Source organism: Rhinolophus ferrumequinum, chromosome 8, assembly GCF_004115265.2.
Source record: "Rhinolophus ferrumequinum isolate MPI-CBG mRhiFer1 chromosome 8, mRhiFer1_v1.p, whole genome shotgun sequence".
Classification (NCBI taxonomy): domain Eukaryota; kingdom Metazoa; phylum Chordata; class Mammalia; order Chiroptera; family Rhinolophidae; genus Rhinolophus; species Rhinolophus ferrumequinum.
In genome coordinates, this window is record NC_046291.1 from 11248715 (window position 1) to 11273192 (window position 24478).

The window sequence follows — 24478 nt, forward strand, 5'->3', positions numbered from 1 at the left end:
TTTAATGATGTGGCTATTGTACATGATCACAACTTGCTTTCATTTAGTATAAAATTGCCCGGGCCCGCCTAGACTTACTCTTTGCCTTGGTTCAGATAAATAACCTCTATAGAGATGGGTCTGACACTTCAGGGGAAATTGATGTGAAAATCTTATGAGTCTAGACAAGTTAATCTCCAAATCTCCAGGTATTGTTGAGCATGGTGTATTTGTCTGGTTTTGTTCATAAGATCTCTTATGATAACCCAAACGCTGTGTTGGAATGAATTTATTAGATATCTTGCACTGACCCATCAGAATCCCCTCAAGAGTTTTACCAGAGAACAATGTGTAAGCTTTAAAAATAACTTCTGGAAACTGACAACAGATATGCATATGAGTGCATCCCACAGAGTTGCTGGAAGCCCCCTTTGTGAAGGAACATAAACTGACACCATATAGTAGGGTGGCACAGGCTGGCAACATGTCTGTGATTGAAATCAATTGTTTAGCATGCAGGGAAGGTACCGGAGTCTTGTTATTATCTCATTATCTCATTGTGTTGATATACGATTACAATAATTATTATTATGCAATGTGGCAGAACGCAGTTGTTTGTGGTAAATGGTAGCATATAATGCAAATTGACAGTATAGCTTATAGGAGTAAAACTATGAGAAAATAACAGACTTTCCTAGAGTTTGCAGCCTTAATGGAAGAGGATCTCAAGACAAAAATCAGGAAACACCTGAAATCACCTTTATTTTTATCAACCAGCATGACTCAGGAGATTCTCTAAAACTTACTAACGGACACACAAGGATTAGTTAGGCAGCTGCTCGACTCATCAGTCCTGTCTTCAGAGAAAGGGAACCAATCAAATATTCTAGAAGTGGCTATGCCTCTCACTTTTCTAGGTCATTTCTGCTTTCAAATATTCTGCTCCACTGTGCCCACAATGTTGATTTTACGGCATCAAACAGGTTTTTGAAGGCAAGATTCTTAATGCATCTAGACATTTTCTTTAACTCATATTAGGAAAAACTCACGTCCTTTTCCAGGGAGTATAGCAGTGGAGTCTTTTAGTGCCCAAAGCAAAAAGCCTAGACATACTGGGGTGAAAAACACCCAGACAATTCTTTACGAGGGACCCAAAGTGACCAATAGCTCCTCTCTCTATCTCCTACTGGTTTAAATTTCACTGGTATGGAAATGTACTGTGTATGTTCATTTTCACAATTTAAACACATCATCAAGTTATATACAAAAATCTGAGCCCCAAAAAAGTAAAATTATACATCATTGAATAAAGCTGACTTAGTACTGGAGATACTTGGAAAGAATCAGGACTTAGAAGAACAAAAGTCCACCCCCACTACTCTTCTGAGGCTTGTTTCCTTCCATCCTTCACCTCCACATATCATTCTAGGCTGAATAACTCACGTTCTAGGGAAATATTTGCCTCGGACTACTGGGTTCTAGGGGTTCAATGGTAGAGGTTGGGGAAATCCTTAGAGGACAGAAGTCTGAATAGCGAGGTGCTCTGTTAGTGGAGGGTTAACCTAAAGCTAGGAATTAATGTGTGTCCATGTGATGGATGACTTCATTGTATGGGAAGAATCATACTTAGAATAAGGTTTTCATTTATCTTCCTCCTAAATTATAATTCACTTTTGCTTTTTTGACCCTTTACTAAAGTCTGATATTCCAACTTAGACTTGGGTAGTTGTATGGAGAGAAATAACAGGACAGGCAGAATTCAAGAATCCACTGACCCCAAGCATACATAGCAGCACAGCATGAGGGGAGACCATAGCCCAGATTCCCAGGCAGTGAGGGGTCACTGGGTAGAGCTGGGAGGGACATGATACTCAGGAAAGTAGCAGCCTTCTGAACAACCCTGGAGCCAACATCCCTCTTCCCAGGTAGATCAGAAGGCAGCCTTTGGAATGAGCAAGATCGATGCTTGGGTTGCAGCCAACATCTGAGAATATGACACCCATTTTGTTTGCTGAGAGAAACAGAAAATAAGTGATGTCCCTTCAGATCTATGAAATGATTAAAGAAAGAAAAGGTTTTATTCTAGAACACAATGTAGTTAGAATTAAGGTAGAGCAATTATTCACTAAGAAGGAGTTTAGAGAATCCATTTGTATTGTGAAGACAATTTCAATGTCAAACCAAGTACAGGTGCTGTCTGACAAAGGGAAATAAAATACAATATGTAACTCTTATGGTGATTCTGAGATAATCAAAACTGACCATTGCTTTGCACTGAACTGTATTCCCCCCAAATTCAATGTTGAAGTCCTAGCTGTCCAATGTGATAATATTTGGAGATGGGGTCTTTGAGAGATAATTAGATTTAAATGACGTCATGAGGGTTAGGATGGGATTAGGGTCCTTATAAGAAGAGACACCAGGGAGAGTGTTTGCTCTCTTATTCTCTCCACCCTGTTAGGACATAGGGAGAAGGCGGCCATCTACAAGCCAGGAAGAGTTCTCACCAGAAACGACCGTTGTTGTCACCTTATCTTGGACTCTTGGCCTCAAAAAACGGTGAGAAAATAAATGTTCATTGTTGGAGCCACCCAGTCTATTATATTTTGTTATGGCAGTCCACGCTGACTCAGATAACGGTTTATTTATTGAGCCCTTGATAAATACCCTGGACAGCTGAATAATGCGCACCCACTTTAATTTCTTCCCCTGGCATCGGAGTACCTTAACTGGCTTTGTTATTTTAAGAATTAATACAACTCTTTCCAAGTCTTTTAAATTTAATTTTCACCTGCCTCTACTCTATGTCCCCTTATACTCTGAAACCATGTCACAGAGGGCATATTACAGCTAAATATAGAGATGCTCTTTCCAGGTTTCCACCCAGAAGCACCTGCAGACCACTTGGCCTATTGTTATTGTTTTTCTTCTCAATCAGACTCTCCAACTTCACAACTTTGCCAAGGCACATGCCATTTGATTCTGCCCCACTTTCTATGTGTGTTTTGTTTGCTGTTGTCATAAGCTTTGGCACATTGACTCCTTGCTCCACTCTGTTTTGCTGCCCACCAGTGAAGCAATTCTCCAGCCGGCCTTGCCCAGGGAATCCTTCGTTGTCTGGGCAAGTTTCTACCCTCTACCCTTCCCTGCATGGAGAAAAGAGACTAATGCAGGCAGATTCGTAATCCAAGCACACTTTGTTTCCTGGTCCTCTTCCTTTGTATTGATCCAAATTTGAAAGGAGAGTATTGAGGCTTACTCAGAGAGTAAAGTGTCAATTACAGATGATTGGAATGAATAGACAGATTCATTCCTTCAATATTGGGAGACTTTTTTGGTAGGCATTATCGGAATCCCATTTCATACCTTCCTTTCAATCTCTCTGGAAAATCAGAGGAGGAAACAATTTATTTTCTAATAAATTGATTTTTTTCTCTCCATTTGTCAATACCTTAGTCCATGTGTTGAGTAAATAATTTATGGAGCAATAAAAATTTGTTTCAACTGTCATGTTTTTTTTGTTTTTAAGTTTACCCATATAAAGCAAAGTTTGAAATTTTAAGCAACATTGTCACATAATTAATTGTACTTTAACCTCACTCTAGGAAATTAAGAATTAAAGAAAAATTCATCTTTATAAAGTCATTTCTTTAAAAGTTACTGAAAAATAGTGTTGATTTATATACCTAGATGCTAAAACACTGCTAATAAAACAATTTTCACTTCAAATTTCAACATTTAACCAAATTCAACCATAATAAAAAGTGATTTTTATTGCTTCGGAATGAATTTTAAATTATTTCTAATAAGCCCAAATATAGAAGCAATAATTCCTGTTCAGCTCTCAGAACACAAATTTTAATGCTTAAAATAGTATAATGACAGTAACATTGAATAAGCAGAAAGTGACATTTTTGAAATGAGATATCTGGGAACAAAGGTTATGCATGGCTTTCAGTCATGCCCAGATGATCTGTCTTTCACAGTTAATTTTGGAAATCCACCATGTCCCTTGTCAACCTATCCTTCTGAAATATTTTTTTTCCTTATTAAAAAAAAAGAACTGTAATGCAAAACTGGTCTTTAGTATCTGTGGATGTTTTTGACCCAAGAAGTGAAAAAAGAGACAGAACACAGGGCATTGTTTCCTCTGACAGAAAGTCTCTTTGGCCACAGATTCCCAGAATTTGAAGGGTTCTTAGACATTATCCAGCCAAAACTCCATGTATTACTGATGGAGAAATATATATTCCTTATCAACTACTTAAAACAATAAATCTCATAATGTAAATTCAATCTTTTTTACCTTTTAAAACAAAGGAAAGCAACAAAGGGAAAAGGTTATGATTACATTATTTTGATGTCATTATACTGTATATGGCATAAGGTAGCATTTTAAAAGGTCTCCTCAGCCCATGCTATAATGATGGAACCATAACTTTTAGCTCTGGTTACAGAGGTGTATTTAAAGAGGCAATTCAAATGGGGAAATGAGAGTCCAGTGAAGAGAAATAAGATCCACACTGTTTGATACTGGTACCAGCTGATTCTAGAAGGTGAGAGACACATTTCCCACTTTCAGTAGAATTGTGCTCACAATAACTGTCTTTTCACAACTCAAGATTCCAAAGGTTTGAGGAATATTTTTATTTTCACAGTCACAAGCTCCACAGTACCATCACAAAATTGTTCCTTTTTTTCCTTTTAATTAAGGTGTTTATAAAGGGATGGAAGTTGCAGATGTCTTTAATATATTATAGTAGGACCAAGAAAGTGTGATAATGTACAAAAAGGATTGGATTTAGAGTTGTAAATCTGGCAACAATATATACTAAGAACACAGATCAAAGTTTGTGTGGAAACAACGTAAAACATGGAACTGGCTCAACAATGTGGTTTTAAAGTTGAGTGGGACTGAAAGAGTTTTGACGTAAGCTGGAAGACATGATAATCTCTTCTTTGCCTCAGTCATGCTGCATCACTTTTGGCAAATTATTCTGGAGTACATTTTGATTTATATTCATTTTTGTCCCATAGATAGTAAGGGACTTTAATCAGAACCACTATTTTTTAAATTACTCATCTCAACCCATTAGTTGAAAACAAAACTGGAGTTTTTTTAACCAATATTTTAAAAAATGTGAATTAGAATAGTTTAGAAAACATGAGTACATTTCATGTGATAAAGGCAAACATTGTTTCTTGAAACTATTTATTTATAAATATATAGATATTTCTTAGGTCTCACATATCTCTTATTACAGGTGATGATGAGGAATGTTTGAACAATCCTAAAGCAGAAAACCTCTGGTTGACAGGCTTCAGCAAGGGATCCATCAATTATTTTCCTTCCTGTATATGCATACTTTTCCATCCCTCAAGAGGTGGGGTCTATTTCTTCTACCCTTAAATAAAGCAGCTATTGCTTTCTCCCAAAGGAAACCAGGCACCATGAAAGAAGTTTGACTACTGTGAGATCACCATGCTGTGAGAAAGCCCAAGATAATAATAGGAAAAGAACCCAAAACCTCAATCAATAATGAAAGCAAAACCCCAGCCATATGACCCTAGTACAGCTGACCCAGTCCCTTCCCAGCTATTTGAGCCATCTCAGGTGAGACAGCAGGCACTTCTGATGTGGGGATGACACATCACCCCCTCCGTGCCCTACTAATTTTCTGACCACAGAATTATGAGCAAATATGATCATTGCTTTTACATCTCTAAATGTTGGAGTAGTTTGTTATATAAGCATATACATCTGAAACAGGTACCAGAAGTACGGTTCTGCTATAAGAAAAATCTAAATCTTACTCATTGGTTCTGGGACTGGGTGGTGGCAGAGGAAAGGACAGTAGGGAACCTGTTGGGAGGCTGAAAAGTTGATGAGAAAATTGCTACTGGAGGATAGAGAAAAAGAGAGCTATGTTATACTTGGTAAAAAAAAAAAAAAGGCAAGACTGTGTAATGTAGATAATATAAAATGTACCTAATGAAATTATGGACCTAGCTAAGGAGAGTTCTAGAAGAATGTGAAAGTGCCAGTTGGCATGTTTTAGCCATGTATGATAAGGGATTGTGGGGCAGGGGGACCCAGGAAGGAGGTTCAGTTCTCAAAAAATGAAACAAAATAGTTCCAACACAGGACTTGCCATGAATCCTGCTCTGAGAAGCCAAAGGTTTTCAAAGTGAAAAATGGCCACAGAACAAAGGCCTTGGAGGAAAAATCAAATTAAAGGTGTGGCTGTAAAAGATCTTGTTGAGATCTCTGCAAGATTTAAGGCAACAACCCCAGGGATTTTAAGAATCTTACAACCCTAAGAAGAGATGGGCCTTACTCAAAATAATTTGTTCCTTTTGTCTAATGAAATAGAGTATAATTTGATTCATAGGAAAACCACAAAGATTAGAAATGAACTTTGCCAACTTTGACTAAAAGGGACAGAGACAGTTCAAATTTAAATTTGAAAAAGGCTTTGGGCCCCCAAACAATGAAGCGCTGAAAGAGAGCTGGGAAAACTACTCAGGTACAGGTCATTTCTAATGAAAGAAGGAAAAGAAAGGCTGACTCAGAGAGCAGATCTAACAGCTCAGAAAGCAAAGTCAGAGAACAACTCATACCAGGGAGCAGAACTGGGACTGAATCACTACTTCCTGCCCTTGGAATAGAGAGAACTGGGGTCATATGCACAAAGAAGCCAGTGACTTCTATGGATTCCAACCTCCAGCCGCCACTTTTTTGAACAGTACTGTACATTGCAATTTTTCTGGTCTGATATACCTGTCTATGCCAGGTTTTGTAGGGCAGATAAATTATACTTTTAGTTCAAACACCTTTGCATATGAGAAATTGCACCCAAGGAGTCTCATGGCATCCAGGCATGATTTATATAATGAAATACTGCATTTAAAGCTGATATTATAATGCAAGGACTCCTTTCAGCAAGATGGCGACAGTATTTTGCCCACTGGAAATATTGTGGCTAGAAGGCAAGTTGTGATAGACAGATTTTGAAGACAGCTATCCTGTATTCCTTCCCTCCTTAGGTGTATTGTACCTATCTCTTCCTCTCCTTAAATCGGGGCTGGCCTTGTGACTTATTTTGACCCACAGAATGTGTACTTTGAGTCTTGTACCTTAAGAGAACTGACAGCTTTCACTTCCTCTATCTCAAAAGCCAATCACCAGGTAAGACTTCTGAGACCAACGAGCTATGAAGAAGCTCAGCCTAGTCATGTGAAGAGGCCATGTAGTGGAGAAAGAAAGCCCAGACATGTGAAGGAAGACATCTTGGACTTTCCAACTCACCTCAACTGCCAGTTGCATACAGCCAAATAAGAGACCACAACCAATGTCATATTAGAGTAGGAGAACCACCCATATAATCCACATCAACTCACAGAATAAGAAATAATACATCGTTACTGCTTTGAGCCATAGTATTTTGGGTTGGTTTATTACATAGCAATAGACGACCAAAAAAAAAAAAAAACCACACAAAACAAAATTTGTTTCCTGTTTTTGTGGATAACTCATCGAAGATGCTATTGCTGTTTTCCTAGAACTAAAGTAACAGAAAGCATTTTTTCCAGAATAGAGAAATTAAGGAAGTAAGATTGCCTTCTGAGTATTATTGAATCACCAAGGGATAATTCTGAGAAAGCACATAAAAAGAGAATACATACTTTCTGATCCAAAAGACTGGACTGAAATCGGAGTGAAGGTATTGACATATAAAGAAAGAACAACTAGAGGAAAGCTTTCCAGCCTCAAGGAACATAAAACCAGGAGACTCACAGAGCGAAACATGGCAGCCCCCACAGCAGTGCCTAGGGGATACGTTCTCTGTTAGAGCCCTGTTGTGGACACGGACCCACCATGCTACCAGAGCCTGAAGCCTCTACATATATGATTCGTTTTCTGACTACAGATTCACCAAGAAACCTTTTAGTAATTTTGACTTTCAAAATATTATGCATATGTTTTTCACTAGAAACAAGCAAAGTGGAATTTGGTTTCATATACTGCTATGGTCTGAATGTTTGTGTCCCCCACCCCCACCCCCAAAGTCGCATGCTAATATGTTGAAATCCTCACACCCCATGTAATTGTGTTAGACGGTGGGCCTCTGAACCTTCCGGTATGCCCCTCAGTGCGCCTTCTTGTAAAATCCAGTCTTAGTGATAACCTTGCTAAGTCAGTTTAATCAGAAGCCCCCACCATCTATATCTGATCACCTTCGATATCTGATCAGGACCTTCATGCTCCACCATCTCCCACGTGATGTCTGATCATGGTGGTCTATATTCAGCAAGAATTCTATTAGGTTGGTTCAGCCAGGATCCTGCATACTCCTGATGTTTCCTCTTCGTAACTTTCTATCGACTGACCCTCACCACTGCTTGGCCGTAAGTCCCCACTTGCCCATGCTGTATTTGGAACTGAGCCATTTCTGTACTGAGGTCTCTTTTCCCCTATTGTAATTGTCCTAAACAAAATTTGTCTTTTACACTTTAACTACTATGCAGTTCTGGTTTGGTTTGACATCCCTGAACCATACATAGCTGGCTTCTTTGTGGCAGTCACATATTAGCATAAAAGTCACTTCTTTAGCCAAGTCTTCCATGGCCACCCAATCTGCCTCTCTTTCACTGGATATTTCTCTTGTTGGTTTCTCAACTGCTTTATGTAAGCTTCTAGGTGCCTGTGTATGTATTTTTCCCACTTGAGAGCAGTGATTATCCATGAAAATAGTGATTCCCTGTTTGTTCTGATCTTTGCTAAATCATCTGTGTAAGGTGACTAGAAATTCAGATTCTTGGTAAATATCTGATCACTGTCCAGTAAATGGTAGACCTTTGCATTCTCTGAGTCTGCATTTAGGATTTCAGGTCTTCTCCAGTACATTTGGAGTACATTTTGACTTATATTCACTTTTGTCACATAGATAGATAGTAAGGGACTTTAATCAGAACCACTATTTTTTTAATTACTCATCTCAACCCATTAGTTGAAAACAAAATTGGAGTTTTTTTAACCAATATTTTTTAAAAAGTGAGTTAGAATAGTTTAGAAAACATGAGTACACTTCATGTGATAAAGACAAACATTGTTTCTTGAAACTGGAGTCATGAGCAATCCCATAAATTTCAGTTTCCTTAGGCATTATTTCGGCTAAGAGACAGGAAGATGAGGAGGCATTTGAGGGAAAATAACAGTGGCAGAAGAAATGAAGGTGTTGGTAAGAAAGGACTCAATAGAACAATATTCAACATTACCCACAGTAGAAATTGAGGATAAATATTTCACTTGCCAAAATGGAAGTCCAGAAAACTTAACTGAGAAATTGAAATGACCAATATCATAGACCATGAATTTTGAGGTTATTACAATCATTTCCCAAAAAGAAGAACCTTCCTTGTTGATAGAAAACTTAACAAAGCAAGGCCATTTGAAACAATGTCACACATGTGGAAACAGGAAACAAAAGTACCTTAAAACTCTCATCCTTGCTGTGTATGAAAGAGACACTGTACTGGGCTCTTTATGTCATAGTCAAGAACTACTATTAATATAATGATAGCATGCTAGATCTTCCATCATCATCAAACATAATTTCCATTCTTTTCTTCCCTTGGCTTCCAAACGACGACTGTTTCCCACACTTCTTAGATGTGTCTGTATTCAGACTTTGCTCTGACATGTTTCTCTGCTCCTCCACTACCTTACATAAACAAAAACCTTCCCATTATTTAAGGCTCAATTAAAGTGTCACCACTTCCTCCCTTCTCTCACTCTTTGCTTTTATATTTGTGCTTCACCTATTTCTTTCTTGTCACATTCTTCATTTCCTACCTTGTCCTTGGTTATCAGCCTTTCTCTCCTAAAGACTACAACAAGCTTTCCAAAGGCAGAATCAATTCATTTTTTGAAAAACCCCAGCAGAGGGACTTGCTCCCAATAGGTATTCGTTCAGTAACTACCATATATCATTAATTGTTCACTGGACAATAAACTACCAATGCATAATGATTTTAAATTTTCAATTATCTTCCTCATGCATTCCTTCAGATTGTCTTCCTTCTTCCCTCCATTTCCAAAGCTTTTTAATGAAAGTTGATCTACTTAGAGTTTTTAGGAGTAGTTTATCTTAAAAACTAGCTTTATTCACGAAAAGAACCTAAATAAAACTATGTCTACACTACTACACGTTCTCCAAACCTATAACACTCATGTTTCTTTCCCCCCTGTACCAATCTCCTCTACCCGGAGGTCAATCAAATGATACTTAAGAAGTCCAAGCCAAGGAAAACAATATACACATTTAAAACTTAGATATAACTGAGTTATTAAATCACTGGTTATAACTCTTTATCTCTTTGCCCAAACATTTTGAAGCCATCAGCTTTACAAGTTCACAGTAGCTATCGCTTGTAGCATCACTACCTGCAGAGAAAGAAAGTTACCAAATAAATAAGCTCATTTCCTGAGTCTTGAGGGGAAAAAAAAAAATGTGACAACAAAAAAAGTAGCCATGGAAAAACGCATGATGCTGAGCACGCAACAGAAGCTCAGTTAATTTGGATTCAACCCAGGAGGGTATTATGTTAAGGGAAAGTAAGTTGGGAGAAAAATCCGATCAACCACTGGAACATTCTCCATCCCTCGGGCTGTCAGCTCTGTAGAAGCCAGGTCCCTGCTGGGCCATAGATCCAGTCTACTGAGGATTAGCCTTTGTAAGTCTGTCCTGGTGGAGATATAATGATAGAAACGTTTGTGATCTTTTAAAGTATCTGAGATCACAGATCTCAATCAGCATGAAATTACAGAGCTATAAAACATTTCATTCAATTTCACTGAAGTTGTGTTGATGTGTGCTACCAACTTCTCTAATGGAAATACAGGAATGGTAATAATAGTAATAATAATAATAATAATAATAATAATAATAATAATAGCTATCCTGAATCAAATGCATTTTTTTGCATCAGGTCATGTGTTTTGGGAACATTATTTTATTCAATCCTTAGGAGTTAATACTCATATGAGTTAGTATTATAAAACCCATATTACAGGCAATGAAATTACATTTACAGAAAAATTGAATTACTTGCCCAAGTAGTAGAAACTGGCATTGAAACGAGGTGATCTGACTCTAGTTGCCATCCTGCCAAAGAATAATTTGCCTTTATGGATGATGGTGCTATCTGCTGTACAAATATATAATTAAGTGTGTTTTAACCATTTAACAACAATGCCAATATTCTTCCATGAGTCAGATTAGCCTAAATTCCAATCCCAATTTAGTAGTTGTGTAACCATGGGAAAGTGAACTCTAACCTCTTTAAGCCTCAGTGAACTCAACTGTTGAATAGGTATAATGATATTTATTCACAGGATATTCTGAGGATTTAAAAGACACAATGCCTGAAGTACTGGCATACTGCTTGGGTCATAGGAAGTAAAGCTTAAAAAGTAAAATCAATATCATTATCAATTATTATCAGTAGTCATAAAAAATGTCTGACTACGTTGGAAGATATGTAATGAGAGCATATGCCTTCACACATACTTTACATTTATTTAGCACTGAGCTATAAAAATTAATGGTGCCAGTGCCAAAGAGCCTACTAGTTCTGGGAAATTGTAAAATGAGCGATTGCCTAAATATATATAGATTTTATGTTCACTGAACTATGAAATCAATATTTCAGTTTCCTTTTCTATTAAGTTTATATCCTCTGTATATCCACATAATAGAGCAAGTGAATTTATTTTGAAAACTATTCTTTCCTTTAAAATTACACAGGGTTTGGAATTTTCGGGACTTTACCATTTCAGTGCTGTCATTCTTGGTTTCTTACCAGTATTAAGTTGAAAAAAAATACGATTTTTCCTTGGATGAGTTTTAATTTAAAAATGCAATTAAACTCAAAACAAAAGAGAAAATGAAGGATGTAAGTCACGGCATATGTGTGGCAAATGAAGAAAATCCAACAGAGTCGCACCTTGTATTCAAACTCCCTTTTTTTCAAAATTCACATTTAGGAGATTGTTTTCTGTGCTTCTTAAATTTAGGAAAAGTGTGACGATATTGTAAAAAAGAGAAAAAGAATATTTCCAAAAGATGAGGTGGTTCATCTCCAGAACATCCTAAATTTTTTTACCATAGGTATGTGGTGGACACATAGATTTTTTATATTTATGCGATTCAGTTTGGGATATTATAGAAACTCCATTATCCCTGTAGAGTGCATCCTCCACTCCTGCAAAGTGGGTTTGGAAAAGGGAAAGGATTCCCTTGTGTGTGTGCACAATTTGTACTTAGGTCTGATGTCCCTATAATTCTTGAGTAAGCCCTTTATGTAAGTTCCATGTATCTTTCTCTAAATTCAGGTGAGGAGAATGGTCCCACCAGGCCAGCAGACTTGACCCAGGCCAGAACCTCACTGACCATGAGGAGCAGACACTGTTCTTTTCTGGGTCTGAGTTTTAGGGACCACTGGAAACAACACAAATGGAAGCAGCGTTGCACAGCGGGGGACCGTAAGCCTTGACTTTTGAACCCAAGGCCTTAGATCAGCTTTGCTCTTTCCTTTCTCATAGTATTTGGCAGTTCTGTTCAACCCACAGTAATTTCAGACAAGAGGGTCTGAACAGGCAGGCCAGTGGTGGGTCACGTGAGGCAAGCCGGGAGCCATTCTTACTGAGGCTAAATTCATGAGTTATTTGTAAACCTAGCCTTTCATTATTCAAACAGTTCTGACAATCTCAGAGGTTATTATTTGTTTTTAGTTTAAGACTTAGGTTTTCTTTTCTTTATAATGAAAAGTCATTAGGATGCCATGAATCCTGAACCCCAAATGTAAGAAGAGAGGGCATTAGGGTTGTCCAGTCTATGTTCTCAGACCACAGCCCTCAGATTATTCCCTGGGAGTCTTTTTCTACCCCAACTCACGTCGTACTCATCTAACTCAACATCAGCTCGGAGTCTTAACCTCAAAGTTAAATGTCAACTCGTAGATGTTCTGAGTAATAATAATGGGAATTTAGAGACGTGCTCTACACCTAACCACAAAGTATGTTTCCAAATTCAAATTTGAATTTATCTGTGTGTGTACACATATACACACATGCATGTATATGTGTATATATACACACATGAATGTACATATATGCATGTATGTATATGTATTTAAATAAATGCACATACACATATATGTGTAACATATATTATACATACATTTATATGTCTATTTCCTACACACTCAGAAACGTCCTAATTTGTGATAATAAAAATGGTTAGAATGCTTGATCAGACCCTTTACATATAGAATTGTAATTACTATAATCAATTATCTCTGACCATGTCATGAACCCACTCCCCCACGTCTGCTCAAAACCTGGCAATGCCTCCTCATAATTATTAGAAAAAATAAGGTCCTCCGTCATGTGACTCAAATCTCTTTCTCCAGCCACATCTTATAATGTGCCTGCCTTTTATAACTCCCTGCACCCAGAGGATTTTCTTTCAGTGAGTCAGACTAAAAAAAGTGATTTCCCCCTCAGGGGTCTCCTGGCAAGTACTCCTACCATGTTTCTCCAAAAATAAGACCTAGTTGGACAATCAGCTTTAATGTGTCTCTTGGAGCAAAAATTAATATAAGACCCGGTCATATTATATTATATTATATTATACTATATTGGGTCTTATATTATAGCAAAATAAGACTAGGTCTTATATTAATTTTTGCTCCAAAAGATGCATTAGAGCTGATTGTCTGTCTAGGTCTTATTTTCAGGGAAACACTGTGCACCTAGAAGTAACCTTGCCCCTAAGTAACCTTGAGACCCCTTGTTCCCTGCTATTTTACCTTTACGTCATGGCTTAATTTTTACTCAGGAACCTCTTTCTTGGAAATGTAATCTAAAACTAGTGTCCCCTGGAATCCTCCCCTTTCCCGTGCCACCGTTTCTAGGTGCATGTTTATTTGTGTCACTGATTGTTTAACGTCCTCCTCTACCCCTAGATTGGAAAACCGTGTTTGTCTTCCTCGCCTCTGAAGCCCCAGCTCTAAGCACAGTACCTGTTTTAGAACACAATTCGAATTTTGCAAAGTTACGAATAAAAAGATATAAACTCCCATATTGCTCAGTCATTCTGAACACCAGCTTATTCATTTAATTTCCAGAAATATTGTGTAATGAAGTAGGTAAGTGGGTTGATCTTGTCTCATCATCAGACATCTTACCTGTGATCCATATAGAAGAAACTTATCGTAGTATGAGAAGCAGCAAAATTTGTCCAAATTAAAATTAAAAAGATGCAGTCAAAGTTCACCCAAGCAAAGCCGATAGTCTAGGTAGAGACCAAGCAACTACAAAGGACCTTGGTGCTAGAAATATTCAAGTAGGGAACTCACATGAGGGGAAGTTAATCTGAGCAGGAACACGGTTTGGGGTGGTGTCCTGGGTTGCTCAGCAGGTACCAACTGCACAGAAAAAAACACCCAAGGTGATTGGGAACAGTGCTACCGTTTCCATTTCCTCAACTCTGAATGTTCTCAAGTAAATTTGCTCCTGACAATGCTTTTCAAGTAGCAGAAAGACCCAAACAAGATAGACAAACTATCCCTGCCAATAGGAATATCAGTGTTACCTTGGAGATAAGGATCCTTTGCAACCAAAAGCATGTCCTAAAAACCTCAGATAATCACCCTAAAGTACACAGCACTTCGAACAAAAAAATAAGTGTTTCAGTTCGCTACGCTGGCAAGCTGGTTGAAATAATACCCAAGATTCCTGAGTCAGGGGGATAGTTGAGCTATTGGATACATATAGTAAACGCCCTTAGAATGAGCAGGATGCCACAGTGCCCTGGAGTTCTCGATTTTTTTCTGTGCATTTCTGTGACCAGATTCGAATGAGAAGAATTGGTTTCCTCATTCATGTATCATTTGTCATACACCCACACACAGCAATAGCAGAAACTGTTCTTTGCTCCAGTGACTTCAAAGGGGGAAACAAAACACATAGCATTTCTAACTATTTACCACCAAGTGAGACTCAACTGACAAAACATGTAGGAAAAAGCACCAGTAACCCAAACTACTCCTTCCTTCTAGATTTGTTGTGAGCCTTTCATAACATTCTAATCCTTTAACGAAGGTCCAGAACTTTTCAAAGTCAGACCTTAATTAAATTATTTCTTTTGCATATGTTGACTGCCATGAATTTCAAATTTTGTGAAAGCCTGTTCCAGACACAGAACTACATTGAAAATCGATGCAAAGATGCAGACCCTAATTGCGGGAACAAATCCATTGAGATGAGCAGATGACTTAACATTTAATTTCAAATAATATAATGCATGCAAAGATGGAATGATATGTGCAGGTTACTAAAAGAAAAAAAAAAGTTGTATTATTTTTTAAAAATCCCGATTTTTATATTATAGCTATCTAGGCGAATTGTGGCTGTGTTCCAGCGAATGCCCTGTACATCGCTCATGATGACACCTCACAATAACCCATAATTGCCTTTGTGCTTGCCTGTGTCCTTTCCAGATGCTCTCTCCGTGAGCCTTACCTGTCTCAGTCCCCTCATATAACCAGTGTCTAGCTCGGGCTCTGGGACATAGCAGAAGCTTTAAGTATTTGTTCAATAGATGATTGCAATGATTCAAAATCAGAGGCATTATGGACTCCTTAGGTGTCTTGTCATGCCATGCATTAACTAACCCTTGTCTATCTTCTGAACTTCTTTTTCTAACCTTGTCCTTATCGCTCACTCTGCTCTAGCCCCACTGGCCTCCTTCCTATTCCTCATTAGCAAGCGTGTTCAGATCTCAGGAACTTTTACTTGCACTTCCCTTTGTCTGGAACAGTCTTTCCCCAGATATCTACGTGGCTTGCTCTATCACTTTATTTCAATTCTGCTCAGAGGGTTTTCTCTGACTACCTTTCCTGCCTCCCCACCTCCACCCCACCACTCCCTCTCTTATTTATCTCCATAAGACTTATCATTAACTGGCATCATATTATATATTTTTGTCTGCTTGGCTTATTGTCTGCCTCCCCACACTGGAACACAAACTTCATGATGGAAGGGGCTTGTTTTTAGGCACTGCTATATGTGCCCCAGGCCTGCAGCAGTGCCAGCCATCTAGTAGTTGCTCAATAAATTAGTGTCAAATTAATACATTTACAAGAAGTCACTGGTTGGAAAGTACTTTCTTTCTTTGTTGCCTGCATCTCTGCCATCTCAAATTTCTACAGCAAATCCATTCATAGAAGCTGGGATGAAATGTGTGGACAGTTTAAAAATAATAAAAAGTAAAAACAAGGGACAAAAAACCAACTTGGATGGTAATCATTTTTCCGACCCCTTTACAAATACCCTTATAGTTTTGATGAGCCAAGTTACACGTGTAAAATTCTGAACACATCACAAAACTCTTTTCAATTCCTGCTTGCTCCAGGGAGTTTCTGTTCCAATTGAACAATTACACCCTCTAAAAATATGCCCAATCATCTGGATGCAAATGCAATATTTTATTGGTAGGAGAGATACCACTCAATTACTCAGATCTTACTCAAAGTTTGCTACGATTATGGCTTTTTGAAAGGAACCATGGTGTTTTAGTGGGCAATTCAGCATCATATATCAAATGCCTTAAAAAATGCATTCTCTTTGTCTGAAAGATTGCGCTTGTAGGCGTGCATCCCAAGGAAATATTCAGTCATATATGAAAAGATACATACATGCATGTATCTCAGTGTTGTTTCTCTCAAAATAAGTTAGAAACAAGTTAGTAGATATCTGCCCAAGTATTGTGTACCTAAATGATGAGACGTTATAACTACATAATGAATTACTCTGCAACTATAAAAATAATGTGATAATATGCCTATTGACACAGAAAGATGGCCATGTTTATAAAATTATATTGTGTGTATATGGTATATTATATATTTTCATATGACTTGGGAGAGTATAATTGTTCTTCATCATTGTTTTTGCATATGTATTTATTATGATTTTCATGTCATAATCAGTTTTCACTTTTAAAATAAGTAATTATAATATTATGAAAATGGAGCGAGGATAAAATAAAGTCCCTTCAACTTATACCATGCATTTGTAATAGGGCAATATCTTCCTCGAGGGGGTAAAAATTTGCTCTCAGAGGAGGGGCAAAATAACTTCCTCTTTTTATGTGTAAAGCACAGATATACACACAGCACATAATAGATATAGAGCATATCAGTGGTATTAAAATGTCATAGGAGGGTGATTAGAAAAATATATATATCTAAAAAAGTCTCCTTATAGAGGTAATAATGAAAAAATGGTTGAAAAACCGCACTTCATTCCAATTCAAACATTTTAATCTTATGCTCATGTATCTTTTAGGAGATATTAAAATTCCTTCCACTTATGTTGTACATAATTACTCCTTCTCACTTCCATTAAGTGCAGGTTTAAATTCAACCATTGGCCCTGAGGAAAGGGCTCTACATAAATTCATGAGGAGTTTCTAGAAAGAAGTAAAGGAATGAGGTTCCTGGATCACTGATGACAAAGAGCTTCAGGGTAGGAGGGAGTTAACTCTGACATCCTGTAAGCCACTTTAGGTGTCTCGAAAGCAATCCTTAGACATATTTCTGCTTTTTTTAATTGAGGTCAGACAATGGGAAGCTTTCACCAATCCCTAGACATAGCACTTTTTTTTTTCTTTTTTTGGCATTTGTACAATGCCTTCATTTAAGACCTTCCTTAAAAGCATCCTCTCAAGTGATAAATGAGTGATGGAGTTGGCAAGCCTTTTCTTTACTGACACTCATATTTCAGAAAGTCAGGATTATGATTAGAGAAGCACAATATCAAAGACAAGGCCCCAAATCAGTCCCTAGAGCAGAGAAGCTGAAATTAGAATTATCACCATTTTCCTCCCAGGAACAATTTGGAATCCATCAAAAGGACAGTAGTGGATGATGCTAGAACATACGCAATGGGGGGCTGGGGGGAAGGCAGCCTCTACCTCTAAATATAATAAAAACAATTTCTATAAGTTGTCATAGAAAATTCTCAAGAGGTGATTTAAATTCCAGCTGCAAAAACTAAACAGGCTGGAGCAGTCCAATAACATGTCACAAAGCGTGCTCAGTCCCCAGGTTTGCCAAGTTAATGATCAGAAGCAGAGTGACGTCACAGTACTAAGAAAAGACGTTTGTTCTCCTTACCCATCTCCAGGAATCAGGTTAGCCTAATGAAGGAATGTTCTGTCTGGTGAGACTTCACCCATTCTTGGAAGTCACAGTCATCAGTTAAAGAGAAGCCATGGGAAGGAGAATTATGGCAGACCCAAAGATTCCCAAATCCTAACGCCTGGAACCTGTGACTATATGACCTTATATGACAAAAAAGACTTTGTAGAGGGGATTGAGGCAAAGCACTTTGAGATAGACAAATTAGCCTGGATTATCCAGGTGAGTCCAATCTAATCTAATGGATATTTAAAACAACGGACCTGTCCCCTGGCTGTGATCAGAGGAAGAGATGTGATGATGGAAGCAGGGTCAGAAAGATGTGGCACAAAGACTCGGCCAGCTATTTCTTTGGAGATGGAGGAAGGGGGTCATAAACCAAGGACTATGTGGCATCTAGAAGCTGGAAAAGTCACAGAAAGGGATTCTCCCTTATAGCCTCCAGAAAGGAATGACACCTTGATTTTAGCCTGATGACACCTTGATTTTAGCCCAGGAAAACTCCTGGGGAACAGAATTATCAGATGAGAAGTTTGTGTTGTTTTAACTACTAAGTGCGTGGAATTTTGTTACAGCAGTAATTGGAAGCGAATATAAAGCCAAGGGTGAAGAAAAAAATTTTAAAAACAAATTAATAAGGCCAAGGGTGGAAATCGCAAATCCACATTTTATTCCCTACATCACTAGTTTTTACCTACAATCCCAAACACCTTGAAGATTGGTGTGGTGAGGTTAATCCTCTCTCCTTGGATCTCCCCCTTGGAGGATCACACCAGGGGTCAAACCAGTCAGTTCCCAAAGCAGAACAGAGGCAAAGGAGGAAAATGAAGGTAAGGAATCCTATTTCCAAGGACGCTTGTTCATTTTTCTCTGGATCTATCAAATCAGCACTGTGATGCATTAGGCAACATTATTCCTCCATATTTGCTCAACTGGATCTTTGTTAGAAAAAGAAATGCCCATCAAACAATGTAATTCCACCTAATCTAAAAATAACTGAGTAAATTATAGGCCCTGGCAATCACCTTGGTCTACCCTGCTTGGCCTTTCTGTATTCACCCAACAACTTAAATATGATAAATGAATTCCAGGGAGAGAGAAAAAAAAAAGGAGAGGCTTTATAGGTTCTTGAGGTATGGGAACTCTGATTAGAAGTATATATTTGACTACAATTGCATGGACAGTTTTGTTTTCATCATTTTCTTCTCAATCAAATACTGAGAAGGCTGGCCCTGACCACCTATTTAATGTTTCTCATTCCCCTCACACAGCCATACATGCCTGTTTCCACTTATTCACAGTATTAGCACTATATAGAATATTATTTATATTTCAGCTCTCGTATCTATGTTCTCTAAAATATAAACTCCATAAATTGGAGATATTCTTTTTTAAATTTATCTATTCTTGCTACATCCCCATTTTGTAAAAGAATTATTGACATATACTAGGCAAACATTACATATTGTTGAAAGGATGGATGAAGAGATGGAACAGAGAAGAAGATAGTTAATGCACAGAAGGTAAATAAATACTCAAAGAAATGGTGAGATTTCATAAATATTCAGTGGGCGGCTATTAATAGGAGATGTGGAGAGAAGCAAGGATTAAAGGTGACATTCCCCACGCATATAATAGCACTAACCAAAACCCAGAGGGTACAATGACTTTGGTATATAAACAGCCCAAGAACTGGCCTGAAAATATTAGAGCACAAAGGCAATGTTGGACAGAAGAAAAGTTGGAGATGGTTGCGTATAGGGGATCAAACAGCTTTGTCTAGGAATTGAAAAAAAGTGAAAGAGAAGGAAATAAGAATTTGGTTCTGGTGACTGGTATAATGTTTCAAAATTACCTCTGAATATTGAGCGTCCCTCTCTTCTGTGGCTTCTCTATTCTCAGGTGAAACCATTTGAGAGGCCACACTGAACTCCCGTTCTATGTTTGAATCTGTTCAACGTAAACCTGTGGGGGATGTAATTTGTCATCAGATATTCACTACCCCATCACACCACACATGCCATGGGTCTTCCTCATTTTGTTGAGCTTAGCCATATGACTTGTACTGGCCAATGAAATTAGTGTAGCCCTCATCTCTTCTATGTTTAACAAGAGGCTTTAGATATGCATGGTTTGACTTGGCCTCTTTCAATCATGCTTATGAGAAAAGCCTGCCCCAAATGCTGCCGCCGCCGCCACTGCTGCTATTGAGGCTACATCCCAACATCAGAGACATTTAGAGCAGACTTGAAACTGACTTATGGTCTGAAGTTGAACACAGCCAATGACAAGATTGTCCACCATTATATTCTTTGAGTTATTATGCATTATTATGGCAGTAAACCCCACTTCTACAGCCTGTCAATGGCAATATATACTACAGGAGAACTTGGTCATGAAATATAACAGACAGTAAACAATTCATCAGATTCATTCTTTTCCTACGATAGTGTAGAGCTGTCCCTAGGAAGTAGCTGTCCAACCAGAAATGGCACATCATATTGCACCCAGGTGGAGCCATGTAACAGTTCTGATCAAAGGAATGGGATCACTAGAAGTGATGCGTGTCTCTTCAAGGTCAAGATGATTAAGAAGCCATGCCTTTCCCATTCAGCCAGCTAATCACTGATGACTGAGGAGTCTCACAAGCAGGAGATCCCTCACAGGGAAAGAGTTTGGGTGGCTAGATTACCACATGGGGGAAGGCCACTCTAGACCATAAACACCCAAATTTGGACAGTTATGTGAGCAAGAACAAAATTTCTATTTTGTTAAGCCACTAAAATTTAGTTTGCAGTAGCCGGTATTAGTCTATGTAATATGTTTGCATGCAATAAAATTACATGTATTGCATAATTATTAAAGTATATGCATAGGATTACTTCAAAATCAGGAAAAAAGTTTATGTTCTCTTGACAGTGTTCCTCGTAAGACAATCTTCACTTTTTATAAGGCTAGAATTCCAATATAGTAACATTTTAAATCTATTCCGATGAATCAACTTAACAAATCTTTAGCTGTTCTAACTGATAAGGAAACGGTCAGCGAAAAGATTCCTGTTTTCAGAGTTTATATATTAGTAAGAGTCAGACAATAAATAATCACAATAAATAAGCAAATTATACACTGTGTTAGAAGGTAATACTGCTTATAGATAAAAAGAACAGGATAAGAACTGTCAGGGTGTGGTGTCATGATGTGTGTATGTGTGTGTGTGTGTGTTGGGGGAGGCACACATTAACTAATATTTGGATACTCCCTGCCTAGGGTGAACGGAAATGGAAGGAGGAGGAATATCAAACAATCTCCTCTATCTGTATCTCTCACCAGTTCCCAGGGTGATTCTGGAAAATTGAGGGCTCCTAGTGTCCTCATATCAGCTCTAAATGATTTTGACAGATGTTATTATTAGGCCGAGGAAAAAGAGAGGACTCATCAGGCTTACACTGGTTTGTATGGCAGTGGTCCTCTGTGGATAGAATGAGGGGACACTTTCACACTATGGAAAGCCAGTGGTGGCATCCACTGGAACACATACCACACCTGTTAGTTACACCATTTATCATTGATAACCAGATGGACGGAACTTAATTCTGGATGTTCTAATGACCTCTAAAGATGAAGTATGTTATTATTAACCCAAGACTTGACTGCAAGATTTTAACAACCAAGAATCTTTGGTTGTGATAGCAACACTAAAAAATCAGGCACACAAAAGGGAAAAGGGGGTTCTTCACTGTTTAGCCCAAATTGGACCCTACCTTGTTCTACATATAATTCAAAAATGGAAGGAAAAGGAAATAAAGCAAAAACCCAATTCAGGTGCACTCGATGAATTTTTAAAACATAAGCAACTAAATGCTTGTTTTTCCCCTCCCACCCTAGCCTATATTTATTTTGGCTGTTCATACCTCCTTCCAAAGGGCTGGTCAAAACATCAATCCTTCTGGAATAAAGTTGGAACATTATTATTTCAGTCTACAAATATCCTCCAAAAAATCATTCCAAAAACATTAACATATTTTATAGAGAAAAATAAAGACAAAAATTGTGAAAGAAAACTGGAAAATGCTCACAATTCCTGTAAACTGTTGTAACACTGCATTTAGAAAGCTGTGATTATTTCACAAATACTGCTTTAAATTCTCATGACCTGTGCATTAGCTGTTATCAAGATAAATGTTTTCAGATGACAGTTTTATAGATGTTTTTAGATAGAGAAGTTTTGCTCTACTACAAATAGTTTATATTAAAGCCTTAGGAGGCTTTAAGAAAAAAAATAACTTGGGCTACTTCAGAATATGTATTGTTTAGCTTGTTGTTTTTATTGCCACTGTAAAATGAAACTTTTGGTACGAAAAAAGGATTAGCAATAGAGACTAAGGGACAAGATTATTAAGCGCTAATTAAATGCCTCCTTTGGTTTGTTTTCTTCTCATTTTTAGAAAACCCTTTTTTTTGCTTTTTTTTAATCTTTGATAAAATTTGGTCAATTTTTCACCTCATCACAAAGCCCCAAATGGAAGGCCTATGTACTTTTTGATTTTAGAACCTTTAAAACAATGGTTATGTTCATGAAAATGAAAAGTGAAGAGTACTTGTCCAATCCTTCTTTGAAGCCAACAGCATAATGTATTTCCAGCACAAATGATCAAGAAATAAACATATGAAGTCGCCTCCCACTTTAGAATCCTTCCTCCAAGCTTCTGGGGTTTAATAACCTCTTCCCTTTGCTCCAAAGGATGGTATCAGTTTCCTGCAATTTCTGCTTCTGGGTTATGTCTGTGTCCTCTTTTTGCCTCATCATCGCTCCATATGTGTTGACTCTGTTCCTTGTATGAAATTCTCTAGGTTTAAATAGCAAGTACAGTTTCTATATTTGTGACTGGACACTGACTAATATGACAGTTAAGTAGGAAAGTTTGAAAATATAAAGGGATTTTGGAGAATTTTCCACTGAAGAGGGTAAATGAGGGAAAATTGAATGGGAAGTGAATAAAAAGTATAGAAGCAACAAATGCCTATGTAATTGAAAGTAAGGTTCCAACTACTTTATAAATTTCTCAGCCATAAAAATAAATTTCCTGATGCTAATGACAGTTTCTAATACCTTTCCTTTTTGACCTATAAGTGTCTAGCATGTTTTTCCTTCCATATCAAAATTTATTGTGATCGGTTGATTCTTAAAAGAGAAGAACAAGAAAGTCTTTAAAAGACAAAAGGATAGGTATTACATACGGTGTCACTTTTCTGCTGTCTCCATACTTTCTCCCAGAGTTAGACATTTGTAGATGATCTTGCCAGTTTGTCTGCTCCTGTATGCATTAAAGAGCTGCTGAAGAATATCACACAAAATTATAATAGATTTATATTGTTTTCTATTATGTTGATGAATACAGCTCACACAGGTATTCAACACTGCCACAAAATATTATTGTCTTTCCAATTCCCATAATGACAGTCTTACTTCTTGTATTTCTTTCCCAACCAACTTTTAAGAGATAATGATGTTGTTTTTAAGAAAATAAAAGTGATTTCCAGTCAAAACCTATTCCTGGTTTTCCAGTCAAAACCAGAGGAATAGGTAAACACTGTGCTCACATCCTCTCGGGACCACGTCAAAATTACAACTAAACTACAAAAAATTCATCATTGAGAATCACCTGAAGTCTTGCTGAACTGAAACCCTACAACTACAGACATACAGAAGAAGCCACCTTGAGATTGGTAGGATGGGCAGAGAGGCAGACAAGCTGATCCCATACCCACGTGTGATAATTAAAAATCAGGAGGGATATTTTGGCTGCAGAGGTCTCCCAGGAGGAGCGAGGGGCCCCAGAGCCACACCCAGTTCAGGGTTCCAGTGCCAGGGAGAGAAGTCCCCATAATTTTTGGTTGTGAAAACTAGTGGAGACTGTGGCTGAGAGAGACAGGGTGGCTGAAGTCCCAGGTGCTCCTCATGGAGGGCCTGCTCACTGATTTACTCACTGATAGACTCACTCACTTTGAGTTCCAGCACTGGGGCAACAGCTCGAAGGGTGACAGGTACACATGGGGAGGAACTGAGTTGTCTGGCTTCAGGGAAAGGGCTGGAGAGGCAGAATTTTTCTAGATGGAGGAGCTGGCGGAAGCCATTGTTTCTTTCTTGAGCCCTCGTCTCTCTCCATCAACCTGGCTAAAACCATTCATTCATCCTGATTCCCTGAAGCCCCACCCCACCCAACTCTCC

General features: G+C 38.0%; 1 protein-coding gene across 1 annotated transcript in view; it reads right to left on the reverse strand.

Moving 5' to 3' along the window:
- Window positions 1–24478, reverse strand: part of NYAP2 (neuronal tyrosine-phosphorylated phosphoinositide-3-kinase adaptor 2) — a 246869-nt gene that overhangs the window by 98950 nt on the left and 123441 nt on the right. The gene's annotated exons all lie outside the window — the stretch shown is intronic.